The following is a 21,573-nucleotide window of genomic DNA, read 5'->3' on the forward strand; positions in this document are numbered from 1 at the left end:
TTTTTGCTCACAGAACAGCCACTGGCTGGATGTTTTTTTTTGTTTTAGCACCATTCTTTGTAAACTCCAGAGTCTGTAGTGCGTAAAAGTCCCAGGAGATCAGCAGTTTCTGAGATACTCAAATCACCCTGGGCGGCACCTAATTAATTAGCTTGTTTATTTCTGCTTTTTTCTTAAAGATGTGCGGGACGCGCTCCCGTGCGCTCTGGCTAGCACTGCACCACTGGTATAGAGGGAATAGAGCAGTGGGCTAAGCACCTTGAGGTGCGCCAGTGTTGATCGTCACCAATCCGCACAGATTGTGGTCTTCCAGTTAGGAAGTTGAAGATCCAATTGCACGGGGGGGGGGGTGGTTACAAAGGCCCAGTTTCTGTAGCTTATCAATCAGGACAGTGGAAATGATGGCATTAAATGCTGAGCTATAGTCAACAAACGGGAACCTAGCATAAGGGCTTGCAGAGATCATCCAGCATTTTGTGTGTGTTGCTCGATCACTTTGAAAGTGGAGATGTAGCATCAGTGACTTGTAGGAGTACATATTGGTTTGATTTCATAATGAATGTAATGGTTGTATTATCTTTATTGTATATGATTCATAAATAAAGTTTAGTTTTGAAAATTTGAAAAACATCTTTTAAATCTCACCTTATCTCCTTGCCTGCCCATCACCTCCCTCTGGTGCTCCTCCTCTCTTTTCTTTCTTCCATGACCTTCTGCCTCTCCTATTAGATTCCCCCTTCTCCAGTCCTGTACCTTTTTCACCAATCAACTTCCCAGCTCTTTACTTCACCCCTTCCTCCTCCTGGTTTCACCTATCACCTTGTGCTTCTACCTGCCCTCCCCCAACCTTTTAAATCTGTTCGTCATCTTTTTTCCCTCCTGTCCTGCTGAAGTGTCTCAGCCCAAAACGTCAACCATACTATTTTCCATAGATGCTGCCTGGCCTGCTGAGTTCCTCCAGCATTTTGTAAATGTTACATAGGTACATTGGCTAAGTGTTTAATACTATCCACCATTTGAAGGCCACTGATCCAGACATGAGCTTAAATCCTACCATGACTTTGGGAAATTTAATTTAAAGTAAAAAATACCTCTGTTATTTTGTCAGTGAGCCAAACTCAGGAATGGTAAGTATGGTACTACTTAATTGTAAGGAAAACCCATCTGGCTTTTTGTTAGGGATGGGGAACTATTAACTATTAACTATTAACCTTAACTGGTTAAGTCCACATTTTATCCAAACTTAACTCCTCAGTTCACAGGCAATTAGGAATAGACACGTTGCCAGCAACATTTATATTCCATGAGTGAATAAGTAAAACAATAAATCATTGGCACATTGGAATTGTTACTTTCATTCACTGTTCTTTCTATCTGTCACGAACCCTGTGATGGGAATAAAGAACCATCAGAAATGGAAAACACTTTGGAGTCCAGTATTGCTATTAACTAATGGTATTTATTAGTAACTACGGAATACAGTAATATAAATGCAGATATATCAAACAGGTTAGCAATGATTATATATATAAGTAAGTGTGGAAATACATGAAAACCAAGCTTCTTCAAGTCTAGGGGTAAATAGATAGTCTTACGATGATGAGTAAAGTTCAGTTTGGTTCGTGGTATTGAGTGGAGTAGTGATGGAGAGAGAGAGAGGGAGAGAGTTGAGTCTTCAAGTGAGCTGACGCCGTCGATCTTCCCGTTGTCCTCCGAATTCCTTTAGAAATCACAAACTGTGACCACAACAAAGGGGACCATTCTTCTGTGGTGGAATTATCAACCCAGGCGAAGGTTAGACACACAAATAACTGCCCACCAGTCACACTCTTTTCACACTGCGAGTGCCGCTCATCAATATGCCTGATCAATCTTCCAAAACCCACCTTTTCAGTGTCCAAAACCATGTGTCTGTAGGTCTATCATCTGACCTTCTATTTATCTCACCATGCTGAATACCAACTGTCTCTCAAGTAGCTCCTGCCTTCTCTCTCCGTAAGAACTTACAAGCAGGCAACATCCTTGTAGAAAGTATAAACAAACTGTGAGCAGTCTTTGCCTCTCTCTCTCTCTCTCTCTTTCTTCCTCTCTCTTTTTTAACAAGGTGTCTGTGTTCCACAACACTCTCTCTCTCTTTTAAAAACACAGTTCATAGGGGTAATTCAGGACCCCATCACACCTCCTTCCTTCAAAAAAAATTTTGATGCAGGCAAAATTTTTTTAGTTTAAATGTAAATTGCAGAGTTTGAAACAATACATGTATAGTCATCAGTTAACAGAGCAGAACATGTACAATTCCTGACTTAACAACTGGATAAACAATCGGCTATCATATTGTCAGTACCTTTCACATGTTTGATTTTAAGTCATATTCTTGCAATATCAGACTCCAATTTAATAACCGTCTATCCTTATCCTTCATCTTAGTTAGAAACACCAATGGATTGTGATCCGTGTAAACCACAAGTGGTCTCTGGGCAGGAAAAACATAGACTTCAAAATGTTGTAAAGCCAGAATAAGTGCTAGCAATTCCTTTTCAATAGTGGAATAATTTTTCTGGTGCCCATTAAATTTCTTTGAGAAATAGGCTACTGGGTATCGAATGTCATCCACTCCCTTCTGTAACAGTACTGCCACAGCAGCTTCGTCACTAGCGTAAGTTGCTATAGAGAATGATTTTGAAAAATCAGGAGCTTTGAGCACAGGATGATAACACCGGATGGTTTTCAGACGTTCAAATGCCTCCTGGCAAAGATCACTCCATACAAATCTTTCACTCTTCCCTAGGAGTTTTGTTAGGGGGATGGCCATGTCAGCAAAGTTCTTACAAAACTTAAGATAATACCCCACCATTCCCAAAAATCTTCTTAAAGCTTTCTTGTCGGTCGGAACAGGAACCTCAGCAGTAGCTTGAACCTTGGCCTATACAGGAGCCGGCTGGCCCTGGCCTACTACATAGCCCAGATATGTAACTGTGGCATGGCCAAACTCACTTTTAGCAAGGTTCACAGTATGATTGGCCTTGGAAAGTCTGTCAAACAGTTTTTCTACCTTGCAATATGCTCTTTCCACGTGTCATTCCAGACTACTAAATCATCGATATAAGCCCTGTGTTTTCTAAGCCCCTAATTACAGAATCAATCATTCTTTGAAATGTCCCTGGAGCATTTTCCACCCCGAAGGGTAAAACATTGTACTCATACAGCCCCGAAGGTATGACAAACGCCGAGATTTCTCTGGCCCTGTCGGTCAAAGGAACACACGAGTATCCTTTTAGCAAGTCAATTTTTGTGAGGTACTTAGCCTTTCCCACTTTATCAATACAGTCATCAACTCTCGGGATAGGATGAGCATCTGTCTTGGCCAATTCGGATTATGGGCCACTTTCTTGAAATGTAGGAAATACCTATCAATTTCTGCTTCATCAAATGGAGGTACTAACTTAGTTTCTTGACTGACACTAAACCGCTCACCACGGTTTACCACTTGATCTTCACGTTGCCATTTCTCCCTCTCAAACGCTCTCTATTTGTCTGCCTCTTCTCTCTCTTCTTCTCTTTTCTTCTTTCTTCAATCTCTAATTTAAATCTCTCTAACTTCATCTGTTCCAGTTGTACCTGGACCTCCTCTTTCCCTAGAGGAAACCTCTTTAACTCCCCCTCATCAAATTCCTGTATAGAGACATAATATTCAACTATTTTCCTTTGAATTTCTACCTTCGTCATACTCTTCTTCAACTTAATTCTCAACTCTTTAGCAACTTCCCGCACATCATTCTTTTTAGCTTTCTTCAAAGTCACCGGGTCTGGTGATCTCAGAAATACCCTAACATCCATTTCTGCTGTTTTTCTACACATCCAAATCAAAAGGGATTTTTCCCAATCAAATCAAACAGGGCCCCAACCAATTTGTTCAGATCCTGGACGAGCCCCCAATTTTGTCACATACCTCGTGACGGGTTAAAGAAGCAGCAGAAATGGAAAACACTTCGGAGTCCAGTACTGCTAGTAAATAATGGTATTTATTAGTAACTACACAATACAGTGATATAAATGCAGATAAATCAAACAGGTTAGCAATGATTATATATAGATGTAAGTGTGGAAATATATGAAAACTAAGCTTCTTCAAGTCTAGGGGTAAATAGACAGTCTTACGATGATGAGTAAAGTTCAGTTCAGTTCATGGTATTGAGTTGTGTAGTGATGGAGAGAGAGAGAGCGAGAGAGAGGGAGAGATTTGAGCCTTCAAGTGAGCTGACGACGTCAATCTTCCTGTTTTCCTTCGAATTCCTTTAGAAGTCACCAACTGTGACCACAACAAAGGGGACCGTTCTTCTGTGGTGGAATTATCAATCCAGGTGAGGGTTGGACACACGAATAACTGCCCACCAGTCACACCCTTTTCACACTGCGAGAGCCACTGATCGATCCACCTGATCGGTCCACCAAAATCCACCGTTTCTGTGGGCACAACAAAGCTTATTCAGTGTCCAAAACCATGTGCCTGTAGGTCTATCATCTGACCTTCTATTTATCTAATTGTGCTGAATACCAACTGTCTCTCAAGTAGCTCCTGCCTTCTCTCTCTGTAAGAACTTACAAGCAGGCAACGTCCTTGTAGAAAGTATAAACAAACTGTAAGCAGTCTTCGCCTCTCTCTCTCGCCCTCTCTTTCTTTCTCTCTCTTTTTTAACAAGGTGTCTGTGTTCCACAACGCTCTCTCTCTCTTTTAAGAACACAGTTCATAGGGGTAATTCAGGACCCCGTCACACTATCACAATTTATAGATCCTTATGTTAAGGACAGAGGGGGTTGAGACATAGGGTCTTAGAAAAGTACAGCACAGAAATGGGCCCTTCAGCCCATCTAGTTCATGCTGAACCATTTAAACTGCTTACTCGCATTGACATCCACTGGGACTGTAGACCTCCGTACCCCTGCCATCCATGTACCATTCCAAACTTCTCTAAAAAATTGAAATCAAGCTCACATGTACCACTTGCGCTGTCAGCTCTGTCCACACACTCATGACATTCTTAGTGAAGAAGTTTTCCTCATGTTGCCCTTAAACTATTCACCTTTCACCCTTAACCTATGACCTCTGATTGTAGTCTTACCCAAGCTCAGTGGAAAAAGCCTGCTTGCATTTAACCTATCTCTACCCCTCATAATTTTGTATATCTCTATCAAATTTCCTCTCAAGAAGGTAATTGAAGATCAAATGTTACTTAAACAAGGTTTTCACACCATTTTATGACATTGATCAATGGCTGACAGAGTACCAAGTTTCCTCTTCACCCTTAAAACAGCTTATAGGCACTCATGAACATTGAGGGTGGAAAGAAGAAGAGATTTTTTTTATTAATGATAAAGTAAAAATGTATACAGAGTACATTTATATCATAATGGAACAGAATGTTACTTATATAGTATTTTTACATTAGACATATGTATTAACTATCATCATAAGTACTACCTTCCACAAATCAACCAAAATGTACTCAGACAAATACTTACATTGTCAAATAATACTGTGTAAAAAGAAGTTTGGAACTTCCACAGATTCTAGTAAGCCTTGGTTTACTGTGATGATGCATTTAGACCCTCGCAGAAAAACTGAATCAAATGTTCAAAGCCCATTGTAGCTGAAATTATCATATCATGCTTTGGGTTCGCACCAGATAAATGTCTTCATTCACTGAGTTTGGAGCTCATTCACGTTGTGACTGATTCCAATGGTAGTGTTTTCTTACCTAAAAATTAAGACAATTTTAAAATTTGCCTTTTTTCACTCAGCTTATAGATTTTAGAAGAATTCATGAAGTCTTAATTTTTAACTTATGATTTTTCACTTATTTTCATACAATTCTTTATAATTATCATATGTTGTTTTAGTTACATGTTGTGCTAACACACCACAGCAAATTCGGAATACATGTATATAGTGAATAAAGATTATCCTTGCATATCCCAATTATGTTTAATAGACCTTGAAAATATCTTTTCCTTGGAATCAATATTAGTTGATATATTACCTCTGCTCTAATGCTAAGCCATTCTCTGCCCTGCTGTCTATTGATATCCCCAGGAAAGTTAATCCCAGGAAATGTCTTGATTTTTGGCAAGGATAATAATCATCAGAGATCCATGCTAAGTAGGTGTGAGCTGGCTCCTTGAATCATGGAATATGGGAAGATACTCCACAATACTGTTGGGAAGGAAGTTCCATGGTTTATACCTACCAATGATGCAGGAATAGGAATATATTTCCAAACTAGGAAAATTTGGAAGGAAAGCTGCAGGTGATGTTCCCCTTCACCTTGCCTTGTTCAGTCCAGGTTTAGGAGTTTATAGTGAAGGAACCTTGTGATTCTGGAGTCCATTTCCCCACTATGGTCCCAGAGCCCATCTCCCCAATGTGATCTCAGTGTTCAGCTCTATCGAGTGATCCCAAAGTGCATCTCCTCAGAATGGTCCCAGAACCAATCTCCCCATGTGATCCCAGGGTCCATCTCCTTTGTACGATCCTAGAGTTCATCTCCCAAATGTGATACCAGTCTATCTCCTCAGTATGGTCCTCGAGTCAGTCACCACAATGTGATTGTCGAGTCCATCTCTTTAGTTTGATTTCAAAGTTCAATTCCCTGAGTAGGACCCTGATGACCAGCTCTACAAGTTATACTAGAGTTCATGCCTGTGTGTGAGAGACAGGACCTTCGCCTGAGTATGTTTCTGGTGAAATGGCATGCATTACTCAATGTTTCATTTCACTCATGCAGTTATATAAACAAACAAGTGTTTACATTTTTGGTTTTGACTAGGAATAATTAAACTACTTTACATCTGTACTAAAATATACTGTATGTTAGATTAGATTATGAAGACACACAGTCCTTTTTTATTGTCATTTGCATGCATTAAGAAATGATACAATACATAGAAATACATAGAAAATAGGTGCAGGAGTAGGCCATTCGGCTCTTCGAGCCTGCACCGCCGTTTATTATGATCATGGCTGATCATCCAACTCAGAACCCCGCCCCAGCCTTCCCTCCATACCCCCTGACCCCCGTAGCCACAAGGGCCATATCTAACTCCCTCTTAAATATAGCCAATGAACTGGCCTCAACTGTTTCCTGTGGCAGAGAATTCCACAGATTCACCACTCTCTGTGTGAAGAAGTTTTTCCTAATCTCAGTCCTAAAAGGCTTCCCCTCTATCCTCAAACTGTGGTCCCTCGTTCTGGACTTCCCCAACATCGGGAACAATCTTCCTGCATCTAGCCTGTCCAATCCCTTTAGGATCTTATACGTTTCAATCAGATCCCCCCTCAATCTTCTAAATTCCAACGAGTACAAGCCCAGTTCATCCAGTCTTTCTTCATATGAAAGTCCTGACATCCCAGGAATCAATCTGGTGAACCTTCTTTGTACTCCCTCTATGGCAAGGATGTCTTTCCTCAGATTAGGGGACCAAAACTGCACACAATACTCCAGGTGTGGTCTCACCAAGGCCTTGTACAACTGCAGTAGTACCTCCCTGCTCCTGTACTCGAATCTTCTCGCTATAAATGCCAGCATACCATTCGCCTTTTTCACCGCCTGCTGTACCTGCATGCCCACTTTCAATGACTGGTGTATAATGACACCCAGGTCTCGTTGCACCTCCCCTTTTCCTAATCAGCCACCATTCAGATAATAATCTGTTTTCCTATTTTTGCCACCAAAGTGGATAACTTCACATTTATCCACATTAAATTGCATCTGCCATGAATTTGCCCACTCACCCAACCTATCCAAGTCGCCCTGCATCCTCTTAGCATCCTCCTCACAGCTAACACTACCACCCAGCTTTGTGTCATCCGCAAACTTGGAGATGCTGCATTTAATTCCCTCATCCAAGTCATTAATATATATTGTAAACAACTAGGGTCCCAGCACTGAGCCTTGCGGTACCCCACTATTCACTGCCTGCCATTCTGAAAAGGTCCCATTTATTCCCACTCTTTGCTTTCTGTCTGCTAACCAACTCTCCACCCACACCAATACCTTACCCGCAATATCGTGTGCTTTAAGTTTGCACACTAATCTCCTGTGTGGGACCCTGTCAAAAGCCTTCTGAAAATCCAAATATACCACATCCACTGGTTCTCCCCTATCCACTCTACTAGTTACATCCTCAAAAAATTCTGTGAGATTCGTCAGACATGATTTTCCTTTCACAAATCCATGCTGACTTTGTCTGATCATTTCACCGCTTTCCAAATGTGCTGTTATCACATCCTTGATAACTGACTCCAGCAGTTTCCCCACCACCGACGTTAGGCTAACCGGTCTATAATTCCCCGGTTTCTCTCTCCATCCTTTTTTAAAAAGTGGAGTTACATTAGCCACCCTCCAATCCTCAGGAACTAGTCCAGAATCTAACGAGTTTTGAAAAATTATCACTAATGCATCCACTATTTCTTGGGCTACTTCCTTAAGCACCCTGTGATGCAGACCATCTGGCCCTGGGGATTTATCTGCCTTCAATCCCTTCAATTTACCTAACACCACTTCCCTACTAACATGTATTTTGCTCAGTTCCTCCATCTCACTGGACCCTCTGTCCCCTACTATTTCTGGAAGATTATTTATGTCCTCCTTAGTGAAGACAGAACCAAAGTAATTATTCAATTGGTCTGCCATGTCCTTGCTCCCCATAACCAATTCACCTGCTTCTGTCTGCAGGGGACCTACATTTGTCTTTACCAGTCTTTTCCTTTTCACATATCTATAAAAGCTTTTACAGTCTGTTTTTATGTTTCCTGCCAGTTTTCTCTCATAATCTTTTTTCCCCTTCCTAATTAAGCCCTTTGTCCTCCTTTGCTGAACTCTGAATTTCTCCCAGTCCTCAGGTGATCCACTTTCTCTGGCTAATTTGTATGCTTCTTCTTTGGAATTGATACTATCCCTAATTTCTCTTGTCAGCCACGGGTGCACTACCTTCCTTGATTTATTCTTTTGCCAAACTGGGATGAACAATTGTTGTAGTTCATCCATGCAACCTTTAAATGCTTGCCATTGCATATCCACCGTCAATCCTTTAAGTGTCATTTGCCAGTCTATCTTAGCTAATTCACGTCTCATACCTTCAAAGTTACCCCTCTTTAAGTTCAGAACCTTTGTTTCTGAATTAACTATGTCACTCTCCATCTTAATGAAGAATTCCACCATATTATGGTCACTCTTACCCAAGGGACCTCTCACGACAAGATCGCTAATTAACCCTTCCTCATTGCTCAAAACCCAGTCCAGAATAGCCTGCTCTCTAGTTGGTTCCTCGACATGTTGGTTCAAAAAACCATCCCGCATACATTCCAAGAAATCCTCTTCCTCAGCACCTTTACCAATTTGGTTCACCCAATCTACATGTAGATTGAAGTCACCCATTATAACTGCTGTTCCTTTATTGCACACATTTCTAATTTCCTGTTTAATACCATCTCCGACCTCACTACTACTGTTAGGTGGCCTGTACACAACTCCCACCAGCGTCTTCTGTCCCTTAGTTTTACGCTGCTCTACCCATATCGATTCCACATCTTCCCGGCTTATGTCCTTCCTTTCTATTGCGTTAATCTCTTCTTTAACCAGCAACGCCACCCCACCTCCCCTTCCTTCATGTCTATCCCTCCTGAATATTGAATATCCCTGAACGTTGAGCTCCCATCCCTGGTCACCCTGGAGCCATGTCTCTGTGATCCCAACTATATCATAATCATTAATAACAATCTGCACTTTCAATTCATCCACCTTATTACGAATGCTCCTTGCATTGACACACAAAGCCTTCAGGCGTTCTTTTACAACTCTCTTAGTCCTTTTACAATTATGCTGAAAAGTGGCCCACTTTAATGCTTGCCCTGGATTTGTCGGCCTGCCACTTTTACTTTTCTCCATAGTACTTTTTGTTTCTACCCTCACTTTACACCCCTCTGTCTCTCTGCACTGGTTCCCATCCCCCTGTAGTGAACTAACCTCCTCACACCTAGCCTCTTTAATTTGATTCCCACCCCCCAACCATTCTAGTTTAAAGTCACCTCAGTAGCCCCCGCTAATCTCCCTAGGGGGCCAGGATATTGGTCCCCCTAGGATTCAGGTGCAACCCGTCCTTTTTGTACAGGTCACGCCTGCGCCAAAAGAGGTCCCAATGATCTAAAAACTTGAATCCCTGCCCCCTGCTCCAATCCCTCAGCCACGCATTTATCCTCCACCTCATCTCATTCCTACTCTCACTGTCGCGTGGCACAGGCAGTAATCCTGAGATTACTACCTTTGCGGTCCTTTTTCTCAACTCCCTTCCTAGCTCCCTATATTCTCCTTTCAGGACCTCATCCCTTTTCCTACCTATGTCATTGGTACCTGTATGTACCACGACCTCTGGCTCCTCACCCTCCCACTTCAGGATATCTTGGACACGATCAGAAATATCCCGGACCCTGGCACCAGGGAGGCAAACTACCATCCGGGTCTCTGGACTGCGTCCACAGAATCGCCCATCTGACCCCCTTACTATCGAGTCCCCTATCACAACTGCCCTCCTCTTCCTTGCCCTACCCTTCTGAGCTACAGGGCCAGACTCTGTGCCGGAGGCACGGCCACTGTAGCTTCCCCCGGGTAAGCTGTCCCCCCCCAACAGTACTCAAACAGGAGTACCTGTTGTTAAGAGGCACAGCCACCGGGGTACTCCCTTTAACCTGACCTTTCCCCTTCCCCCTCCTAACCGTGACCCACTTGTCTGCCTCCCGTGGCCCCGGCGTGACCACCTGCCTGCAGCTCCTCTCTATCACCTCCTCACTCTCCCTGACCAGACGAAGGTCACCGAGCTGCAGCTCCAGTTCCGTAACGCGGTCCCTTAGGAGCTGCATCTCGATGCACTTGGCGCAGATGTAGACGTCCGGGAGGCTTGGAGACTCCAGGGCCTCCCACATCCGACACTGAGAACAGCAAACTGCCCTCACACTCATACTGCCCCTCTCCTCAAATAACAATAGAAAATGATTGCCAAACCTCCCTCGCCTCGCCCGTTTCCGCCTAAGCCCGTTGAGTCGAAGCCCTTAAGCCTTCACTCTGCTCCCGGCTCACTCTGCAACTCGCAAACTACGCTGCCCGCTCTATGAGGCTCTGTTCCTTTTAAATCTGCCGTGCTGCACAGCCCGACGTCACACGCCTGCGCAGTCCCGCCTCTCAGAACGCCGTTGAAGAAAAAAAATAACGAAAATTTCAAAAATGTCTTTCTCAGCACTCCCACTCAGACTCTCAGACTCCTTCTTCGAAGAAATAGTTCCTCCGGTTTGATATCACAAAACACAGGACAGACCAAGACTGAAAAAACTAACAAAACCACGTAATTATAACATATAGTTACAACAGTGCAACAATACCATAACTTAATGAAGAACAGTCCATGAGCACAGTAAAAAGTTCAAAGTCTCTCAAATGTCCCACATCTCACACAAACGGGGGAAGGAAGAAAAACCCTCCCTGCCATGCCCGACCACAGTCCGACTCTGAGTCGTCCGAAAACTTCGAGCCTCCGATCAGCTCTTCGACACCTAGTACTGAGCACCATCTCTATCCGAACGATTCAACCTCAATCTCGGTCGACAACAGCAGGCAAAGCCTGGGATTTTGAGGCCTTCCCTCTGGAAGATTCTCGATCACGCAGTAACAACAGCAGCGAACTTGTTAGATGACTAAAGTAGGAACCCTTGATGAAGCTTGTACAATATACTTTAGCAAGGCTGTAGACAGCAATTTTCAAATGAATGTATCCTTAAATACATCTGTTCCCCTCTCAATATTTCTTCAATCAGATTAATAATCTTACTTTACTCTATAATCTTTGACATTATACAGCATTATAAATATTTGAAACAGAAGTACTTACGTAGAGTAGTAACAGAACTAGTCCACAAATCATGAAAACAGCTACAAGTATAACCACTGTGATCATTACTGGATCCTTCAAATAAACTACTTTGCAGACATTTTTTTCAACAAAATTTGCTGCACAGGTTTGGTTGTCAGGCTCTGGGAAGATAAGATAAAATATGCACATATTTATATTTTAATTTTACCAGTTAGCTACAAATCACAGTGAGCTTAATGAGTATTTTTAGGGAGAAAACAATATGAAAGCTAGTCTGTTGCAAATTCCTGGTTCTGGGTTACCGTACTTATAACTGGTCAAAATTGAATTGAAAATTGGCTTACTATTAGTAAGGTTTGTAAATGACAGAGGGACTAATGCCAAAGCGCTAATGATCATGCAATAAACTGATAAGGTCTGATCAGGTTAAGTCAAAGCATAGCAAGGTGAAAATGGGGTTCCAGATGACAATATGGAGGCAGATGTTAGTAGAACATCAGACAAAGTTAGAAAATCAAAAGGTTGAGCATTGTGCGACTAGTGTCCTGAGCTGTGTATATTGCAATGCAAGAGGTATCATAGGAAAGGCGGATAATAGTGCTGAAGTTGAGGTAGCTAGTTTACAAACAGAGGCAATGTGTAGTGAGGAGAGGCACTTGATAGGGCAAAATTGCAGTCAACAGGAAGAGATGCAATGTAAAAGGTGGACAAAATTAAAAAGGGTAAATACAGGGCTGAAGGTATTATATTTGAATGCACACAGTATAAGGAATAAGGTAGATGAAATTGCAGCAGAGTTGTAGATTAGAAGGTATGCTGTTGTAGGCATCACTGAATCATGGTTGAAAGAAGATTACAGCTGGGAGCTTAATGTCCAAGGCTACACATTTTATTGAAAGGACAGGCAGGAAGGCAGAGGGGTGCAGCAATGCTCTGCTGGTGAAAAAATGAAATCAAATCATTTGAAAGAGGTGACATAAGGTCAGAGGGTGTTGATTCATTGTGGATAGAGCTAAGGAACCACAAGGGTAAGAAGACCTTGATGGGAGTTGTATACAGAATCCCAAACAATGGTAAGGATGTGGGCTATAAATTACAATGAGAGATAGAAAATACATGCCAAAAGGGCAATGTTACAATAGTCATAGGGGATTTCAATATTCAGATATATTGGGAAAATCAGGTTGGTGCCTGATTCCTGGAAGTGGAGTTTCTAGAGACCCTACAAGATGGCTTTTTAAGGCAGCTCAGGGTTCAGCCCACGAGGGGATCAGCTATTCTGGATTGGGTGTTGTGTAATGGACCAGAATTGATGAGAGAGCTTGAGGTAAAAGAGCACTTTGGGGAAAGTGATCATAATATGATTGATTTCACCCTGAATTTTGGGAAGGAGAAGCTAAAGTCAGATGGATCAGTATTACAATGGAGTAAAAGGAATTACAGAGGCATGAGAGAAGAGCTGGCCAGAATTGATTGGAAAAGAACACTGGCAGGGATGACAGCAGAGCAGAAATAGCTGGAAGTTATGGAAACCATTTTGAAGGCACAGGATATATAAACCCAAAGAGAAAGAAGTATTCCAAAGGAAAGATGACACAACTGTATCACAACAAGAGAAGTCAAAGTCAACATTAAAGCCAAAGAAAGGACATATCACAGAGCAAAAAAAAATAGCGGGTAGCATTTAAAAACCAAAAGAAGACAACTAAAAAAGTCATTAAGAAGGAAAAAATGGAATAAAAAAGTAAGTTAGCCAACAATATTAAAGAGGATACCATATTTCTTATGTTTCTTAAGATACATAAACTGTAAAAGAGAGGCACCAGTGGATAACAGACCACTGGAAAACAATGCTGGAGATATAGTAATGGGGACAACGAAATAGCAGATGAAGTGAATAAGTATTTTGCATCAATCTTCACTGTGGAAGACATTAACTGTATGGTGCAAGTCCCAGGTATCAGGGGACATGAAGTGTGTGAAGTTACCATAACTAGAGAGAAGGTTCTTGGGAAAATGATAGGACTGAAGGTAAATAAATCACCTGAACCAGATGGCGTACATCCCAGGGTTCTGAAAGAGGCGGCTGAAGAGATTGTGAAGGCATTTGTAATGATCTTTCAAAAATAACTAGGTTCTGGAATGGTTGCAGAAGACTGGAAAATTGCAAATGTCACCTCACTCTTCAAGAAGAGAGAGAGGCAGAAGAAAGGAAACTATAGGCCAGTTAGTCTGACCTCAGTGGTTAGGAAGATGTTGGAGTTGATTATTAAGGATAAGGTCTCAGGGTACTTGAAGGAACATGATAAACTAGGCTGTAGTCAGCATGGTTTCCTCAAGGGAAATTCTTGTCTGACTAATCTGTTGGAATTCTTTGAATCAATAACATGTAGGATAGACAAAGAGGAAATCAGTCGATGTCGTGTAATTGAATTTTCAGAAGGGCTTTGACGAGTTGCTGCACATGATGCTACTTAACAAGCTATGAGCCCATGGTATTACAGGAAAGTTTCTAGCATGGATAAAGCAGTGGCTCATTGGCAGGAAGGAAAGAGTAGGAAGAAAGGGAGCCTTTTCTGGTTGACTGCTGGTGACTAGGTGTTCCACAGGGGTCTGTGTTGGGACCGATTCTTTTTATGCTATATATTAATGATTTGAATGATGGAATTGATGACTTTGTTGCAAAGTCTACAGATGAAATGAAGATAGTTGGAGGAGCTGGCAGTTTTGAAGAAGTAGATAGGCTACAGAAGGACTTGGACAGATTAGGAGAATGGGCAAAGGAATGGCAATTGGATTACAGTGTTAGGAAGTGTATGGTCATGCACTTTGATAGAAGAAATGAAAGATTCAGAATTCAGAGTCAGGTTTATTATCACTGGCATGTGACATGAAATATATTAACTCAGCAGTGGCAGTTCAATGCCTTACATAATATAGAAGGATAATAATAATAATAATAAATAAATGAAACTTATTCAGTATATTATACAGTATATGTATATTGAATAGAATAAAAATTGTGCAAAAATAGAAATACTATATATTTTTTTAAAAAGTGAGGTAAACTGCTTTCTAAATGGAGAGAAAATACATAAAAACTGAGACATAAAGGAACTTGGGAGTCCTTGTGCATGATTCCTTAAAGGTTAATTTGCAGGTAGAGTCTGTGGTGAGGAAGGAAAATGCGACATTAGCATTCATTTTAAGAGGATTAAAATATAAAAGCAAGAATGTAATGTTGAGACTTTATTAAGCACTATGACACCTCACTTGGAGTATCGTGAGCAGTTTTGGGCCCCTTATCTGAGAAAGGATGTGGTGAAACCAGAGAAGGTTCAAAGGAGGTTGACGAAAATTATTCCAGGATTGAATGGCTTGTCATATGAAGAGCGTTTGATGGCTCTGGGCAGTATTCAGTAGAATTCAGAAGAATGAGAGGTGACCTCATTGAATGGTAAAAGGCCTTGATAAAGTGGATGTGGAGAGGATGTTTCCTATGATGGGAGATTCTAAGACCAGAAGACACAGCCTCAGAATGAAGGGGTGTCCTTTTAGAATGGAGATGAGGAGAAATTTCTTTAGGCAGAGTGTAGTGAATTTGTTGAACTCTTTGCCACTGGCAGCTATGGAGTCCAAGTTTTTAGGTAGATTCTAAGGCAGAGGTTGATAGATTCTTGATTGTCAGGACATGAAGGGATGTGGCGAGAAGGCAGGAGTTTGGGGCTGAGAGGAAAATTGGGTCAGCCATGATGACATGGCAGAGCAGAGCCGATGGGCCAAACGGGCCAATTCTGCTCCAATCTCTTATGGTCTTATTTAAAAGTTATCATTTGAAGAAGAAACAACTAACACAGGAGGAAAAGATTGTCAAAATCTGTTCTGAGAGCCAACAGAAGTGGCAAAATTGAAAATGGTGCTTGTTTTAAACAAGCTTGTAAACTGTCCTTTTGAAAAAAATCAGCTTACTTGTTCCTGCATCAGAAAAACAAACTGTGGGTGGTTGTCTTAAAAGAATATCAGTGAAAAATGATTGAGAAATTTCTTCAATGAAGTACAATCACTACTGGAAGCAGTTCAGCTTATTAAACACAGCATTGAAAGACAGCACCAGATAACGTTGATTTCTTGTATGAACTAATGAAGCTTCTCGGTACAAAATTTAAACTCTTTATTCTCCTCAATAGATGCTGCCTGACTTGCTGAGTTCCTCCAGCATTTTGGGTTTATATACAACTTAGCCTTACGCTAAAGTCAACCTGAAATGGGTCTTAAACCCAAAACCTTTTCACTTAAAGCTAACACAACTATGGACCAACAGATTTCTGTTAAAAATATTAATATATTACTATTATTATGAACATTATTACATGTTGCATTTTTTTTATACTATAGGTTTCCAAAGAAGATAATTATTCCTTAGAATTAAAATTTTAATGAGTAGCAAAAGAACATCTGTTCCACAATCAAAGAACAAATTTGTTGGTGTCATGCTCGACTAGAATAGACCACAATAACATGAAATAATCCTCCTGGCTCCCAAGAATTAAAGTTATTGTTAATTGACTCCTCATGCTTTGTTGTTTTTCCAATCCACATTTAAATCAATGCCGTTTCATCCAAATAAAGAGAGGGCAATCACAGTACAGGGTATTCAACCGTATCCTCTGGCATGTCTAATGCTATTATAGTAAAATCTTAAGATGAGTATTTTATGTAATGGCAATAAGATCATTGCTTCCTCTTGGAAATTCAACTATGTTCTGGGTGGAATTTTGTTATAAATTATTATGAAGGGCAAGACTGAATATTGCACTTAAAATGCAATTACTTCAACTTCATTTCTCAGAACAATGAAAAGAATTTTGACTAACAAAATGCCGATTTCCTTACAGAAAGATCATTAGAAGCGAAGGAAATTTTGCTTGGGATATCAGTGCATTGAAAATAACTGGAAACAAAGTGACATCTGAGCAAATACATATGTAATTTGTGTATATGCGTAGCTTTTTATCAGCAGTTTTATTTCAGCCTGTAATAATGGAAGAAAACTTCATGCATAAAGTATACCTGATACAATAAGAAGGGTTCCTCTTCCATGGAAGTCAGAAAGTTTGGCCTCTTTGATCCCAGTGGTACAATAATAAAAATCAGTATCATTTATCTGGAGATTTCTGAATTGAATGGTGACACTTTCTTCATCTTCGATTGTCTTATTACACTTGAGTCGATCCTGGTATGATACTGCAATGTGTGCAATTTCATTTGCTCCATTGAAATAACACAGATCCTCCGGCGATAGAGGATTCTTTTTAAAGTGAGTACCCACTACCTTTCCATTCCTAACTGTAATTTTACACTTTATTGTAGCTGATTCTCCTTTTTTTGCCAGTTTGGAGCGTGGAAACTGGTCAACAGAGCCACCTGTAAAATTACACAATTAAAAATATAGTCAGTACAAAAATGAAGGGACCAATTAGAAATACTTTTTCAAAAGCTTCTATTTCATTTGATTAATGCTAATTTGTACGCTTTCAGCAAAAGGCTTTAACACATATTCGCTAACCAACAATATGATAGTTTTCTTCAGTACAAAGTCTCCAAGATCATTGGGTTTGCAAATTGTTCTTCCCAATCTTTAGTCACAACTTAATATTTATTTTGGCCAACTTAAGCTGTGATATTTTGCTCTGCGGCAAACATTGCAGTACAGCATCTTTTCATTGGCTTCAGTGTCTTCCTGAGTATCATTCTCCTCTGCAACCTTCCTATGAAAATATTAGTCTTGTGGCAAGTATCTCCTTACTTGCATTTCATATCAAGGGAAACTATGAAAGCCAAAATACCGCAGATACTGCAAATTTAAAATACATACAGTAAATGCTGGAAATACTCATCAAGTCAGACAGCCTCTGAGGGAAGAGCAGCAGCATTAATGTTTCAGGCCTTCATCAGAATGGGGATGAAGGAGGACCCATCATCTCCAGCATTTTTTTCAATGACTGCAACTTTCTATGTTCTTTCTTTCTACTATCTTGGTCAAATTTTTGCCATACTACCTCCTTTAAGATGTGACATTGTATATGTCCAATAGTATTCAGAATCTTTTTTCCTTTGTTTAATGATTGCAACTGTAATTGGTATTGTTATTACTTTTTGTCACATGTACTGAGATACAGTGAACAATTTAGCTTTGCATGCCATCCATGCACATTACTTTAAAACGCAAGTACATTGAGGCAGAACAAGAACAAGCAGTAAAATAACATTAGATATAGTGTAACAAATATGAGGAAGTGCAATGCAGATTGGCTTTTAAGTGCAAGGGCTGTGATTAAGGAGATTGTGAAGTTAGGAGTTCATTATTAACATACAGGATGTTATTTCAAGAGTCTGATAAAGGTGGTATAGAAACTGTCCTATTTCTGTGTCGACAGTGTTTTCCTGGCTCGACAGCTCAAAATCAGGAGCTGCTATTCTATACGGATCTGTACTGGGACACCTGCTCTTCGTGAGTTTTAAAAAAGATTTGGAAGAAGTGGAAGGTTGCAGATAACACGAAAGTTGATGGTGTAGTAGATTTCGCAAAAGATTGCAGTAGATTAAAACAGGACATTAATAGGATGCAAAGCTGGGCTGAGAAGTGGCCAAAAATGTGTGAAATTGTGCACAGTGGAGATTGAACTTGAAGGCAGAGCACTGGGTGAGCAGGATTCTTAGCAATGTGTAGGAATGGAAATATTTTGGGGTCCACAACCATAGATCCTTTAAAGTTGCCATACAAGTTGATAGTTTGTTCAGATGGCATGCGGTGTGCTGGCCTTGATGAGTCAGAGATTGAGTTCAAGAATCACAAGGGCTATATGAGAGGGAAGAGTTAGACTGATCTTAGGGTAGATTAAAAGTTCTGCACAACATTGTGGGCCAAAGGGCTTTCACTGTGCTATCATTTTCTATTTCCTTGGTTCTTTTCAAGAAGAGGAAGCAAGGATAAAGAATTCTCAGATTATGCATTATTTTTACCAGAGTGCATAAACCACAGTGATTTTAACATAAATTTCTAATCAGATCATAAGTGACGAGAAGATTTTAAGTTTAATTGTTAGAACAAAAACAAGTTTTAAGTTTTTGAAAGTGCATGTCTTAACTCTGATAAAGGGTCACAGCCTAAAAGTCAACTCTTTATTCCTTTCCTTAGAAGCTGCATGAACTGCTGAGTTCCTCCAGCATTTTGTGTGTGTTAGTCTGGATTTCCAGCAACTGTAGAATCTCTTATGTTTAAGAATTTTTTTGCTGGCTCTGTCTTCTATTAACAGTTATTCAATTTTAAGCATTACCAAATTTTGCAAGTTATCATTATTGAAACTGCTGAGCTGATCATCTGAAGTACAGTATTTCAGAAACATGATTGATCCAAAACTTTAATTCTGTTATTCACTTCTCAAATCCACAGATACGGCTTGCCAAGCTGAACAGTTCCCAGCATATTTTAAATTTTTAATTTTATTTTTCCAGTTTCTGTTTTTGCTCTTCAAAATTTTTGGAAGAGTTGTTGAGGCAAATGCAATGTTAAGGTCTTTCTTTATTATTTTTGTATATCCAAATGTTCTAATGTAGTTTTGGTTTCATTTTAATAAGTTACTTTAATGTAATACTTTCTAATCCAACAATATTATGCGCAGCTCTCCGGTGAAAATGATATTGTATCGGTTAAATAGGGGCCGTGGAAAATTCTGATTTGATGGAGACAGACGTGAAAGCACAGAGGAACATCTGGAGAAATTTCTGAAATGCCGGTTCGCTGCTGCTGTTACTGCGCAATCGAGAATCTTCCGGAGGGAAGGCCTCAAAATCCCCGGCTTTCCCTGCTGCTGGCGACCGAGATTGAGATCAAATCGTTCCAATAGAGATGGTACTCGATGTCGGAGGGCTGATTGGAAGCTTGAAGTTTTTGGACGACTCAGAGTCGGACTGTGTTCTGGCATGACAGGGAGAGTTCTCTTCCTTCTCCCGTCTACGTGAGATGTGGGACATTCGAGAGACTTTGAACTCTTTTACTGTGCCATGGACTCTTCTTCATCAAGTTATGGTATTGTTGCACTGTTGTAACTATATGTTATAATTATGTGGTTTTGTTGGTTTTTTCAGTCTTAGTCTGTCCTGTGTTTCTGTGATATCACACTGGAGGAATATTGTATCATTTCTTAATACATGCATTACTAAATGACAGTAAAAGAGGACTGCGTGTCCTCATAATCTAATATTGTGTCCCAGCTTGGAGCTTACAAATATATGAAAAAGAATCCTCAGATATTAACTTAATTTTTTACCTATTCGATTAACTGATTTCCTATCAGCATAGCTGCATTTGGCTATTTATTCACATTTTTAAATTAATTCATTTATTTGCATGCTAAAGACCAGAAGGATTGAAATACATAGTCTGACATGTTGTTTACACGTTAATTGCATCATTTAGGGAATTATAAAAATATAGATTCGGAATTTTGCCAAGGAAAAGATTAGAAAGTTCTATTCTTTAATAAAAATCACGGTTGAAATTAATGCTTTGAAAGAATAGATTTCATTTTTAACATTTCCTACTAATATAGAAACATGACCCAAATGTACCACTGAAGTGTGAGAAAATTGAACACAAAGCTATATAACCTAGATTAGAAAAAAAAATGTGCCTGACATTCTTTGAGAGAGAAAGAGAATCATAGAAGAGTCTAGAATAGGAAGAGAGCTTGTAAAATGCAATGCCAAAGATTCACTGCATGTGCCAGTTATTTTAGATTAATTTACATAAAGAGGAACAAGCACATGTTGTGATAAAATGTTTAGCATAAAAGCATTATTTAAAATTTGAAAGATTTCATAGGAAAATGTTTCCTACCTGGGCCCTCTGCAGTAGTCATTGTGAAGAATAAAATTGGAAGATAGAGTAACATTAGTACAGCCATATTTCCTTCTCGCAAGAAACTTCTGTGAAACATCTTGAAACCACTGTTAATTACTGCCTGATCATCCTACATCAGAAACTTCCTTAAAAGGCAGGCCCCCAAAGATCTGTGCTCAATGGTTTATGCTTTGCTGTCATTTTCAGTAAAGGTGATTATCCTGCCGAATGTCATTCATCCATTTTATTTGTTTAAGTGATAAAAATTACTTAATTATTTACAACTCCTCCTTTGGAGGGCCAGACACCCTGAGCCAATAGGGTGGTCCTGGACTTATTCCTGGCATAATTTACATATCACTATTTAACTATTTATGGTTTTATTACTATTTAATTATTTATGGTGCAACTGTAACGAAAACCAATTTCCCCCGGGATCAATAAAGTATGACTATGACTATGACTACTATGAATCAAATTTCCATAAATACAGAAATATGATCAAGTACATGTAACCCTTGGGCTCGCCCAGTTCGTGTCCGTCTAGGGAAATCAGCCTTCGGCCCTGCGAAACTGGGTAATCATGTTTGTGTGGATGCTGTGTAATGTACCCCCGGTTACAAACCCACAATGCAAAATATCAGACAGTACACCATATGCAATTAAATGATTGAACTTTATGAATCTTAATCTGAATATAGGGTTAGTAATGAAAATAAAAAAGGGCCCAGTTCAAGTCAAAGTTCACATTGGAG

General features: G+C 40.1%; 1 long non-coding RNA gene across 2 annotated transcripts; it reads right to left on the reverse strand.

Annotated features, from left to right (window-relative positions):
* Nucleotides 1-1,477: 1,477 nt before the first annotated feature.
* LOC140187250 (uncharacterized) lies at nt 1,478-21,163 on the reverse strand. 2 transcript variants are annotated; one of them, XR_011883041.1, is made up of 5 exons: nt 20,816-21,163; nt 16,987-17,340; nt 11,935-12,077; nt 5,521-5,756; nt 1,478-4,464 (listed from the first exon to the last, which is right to left on the reverse strand). It is a non-coding gene; the product is annotated as an uncharacterized lncRNA (long non-coding RNA). The 2 variants fall into 2 exon arrangements; XR_011883040.1 differs by having other exon boundaries at nt 1,478-5,756; nt 20,816-21,162.
* Nucleotides 21,164-21,573: the final 410 nt, after the last annotated feature.

This window comes from Mobula birostris, chromosome 24 (assembly GCF_030028105.1).
Source record: "Mobula birostris isolate sMobBir1 chromosome 24, sMobBir1.hap1, whole genome shotgun sequence".
NCBI classification, from domain to species: domain Eukaryota; kingdom Metazoa; phylum Chordata; class Chondrichthyes; order Myliobatiformes; family Myliobatidae; genus Mobula; species Mobula birostris.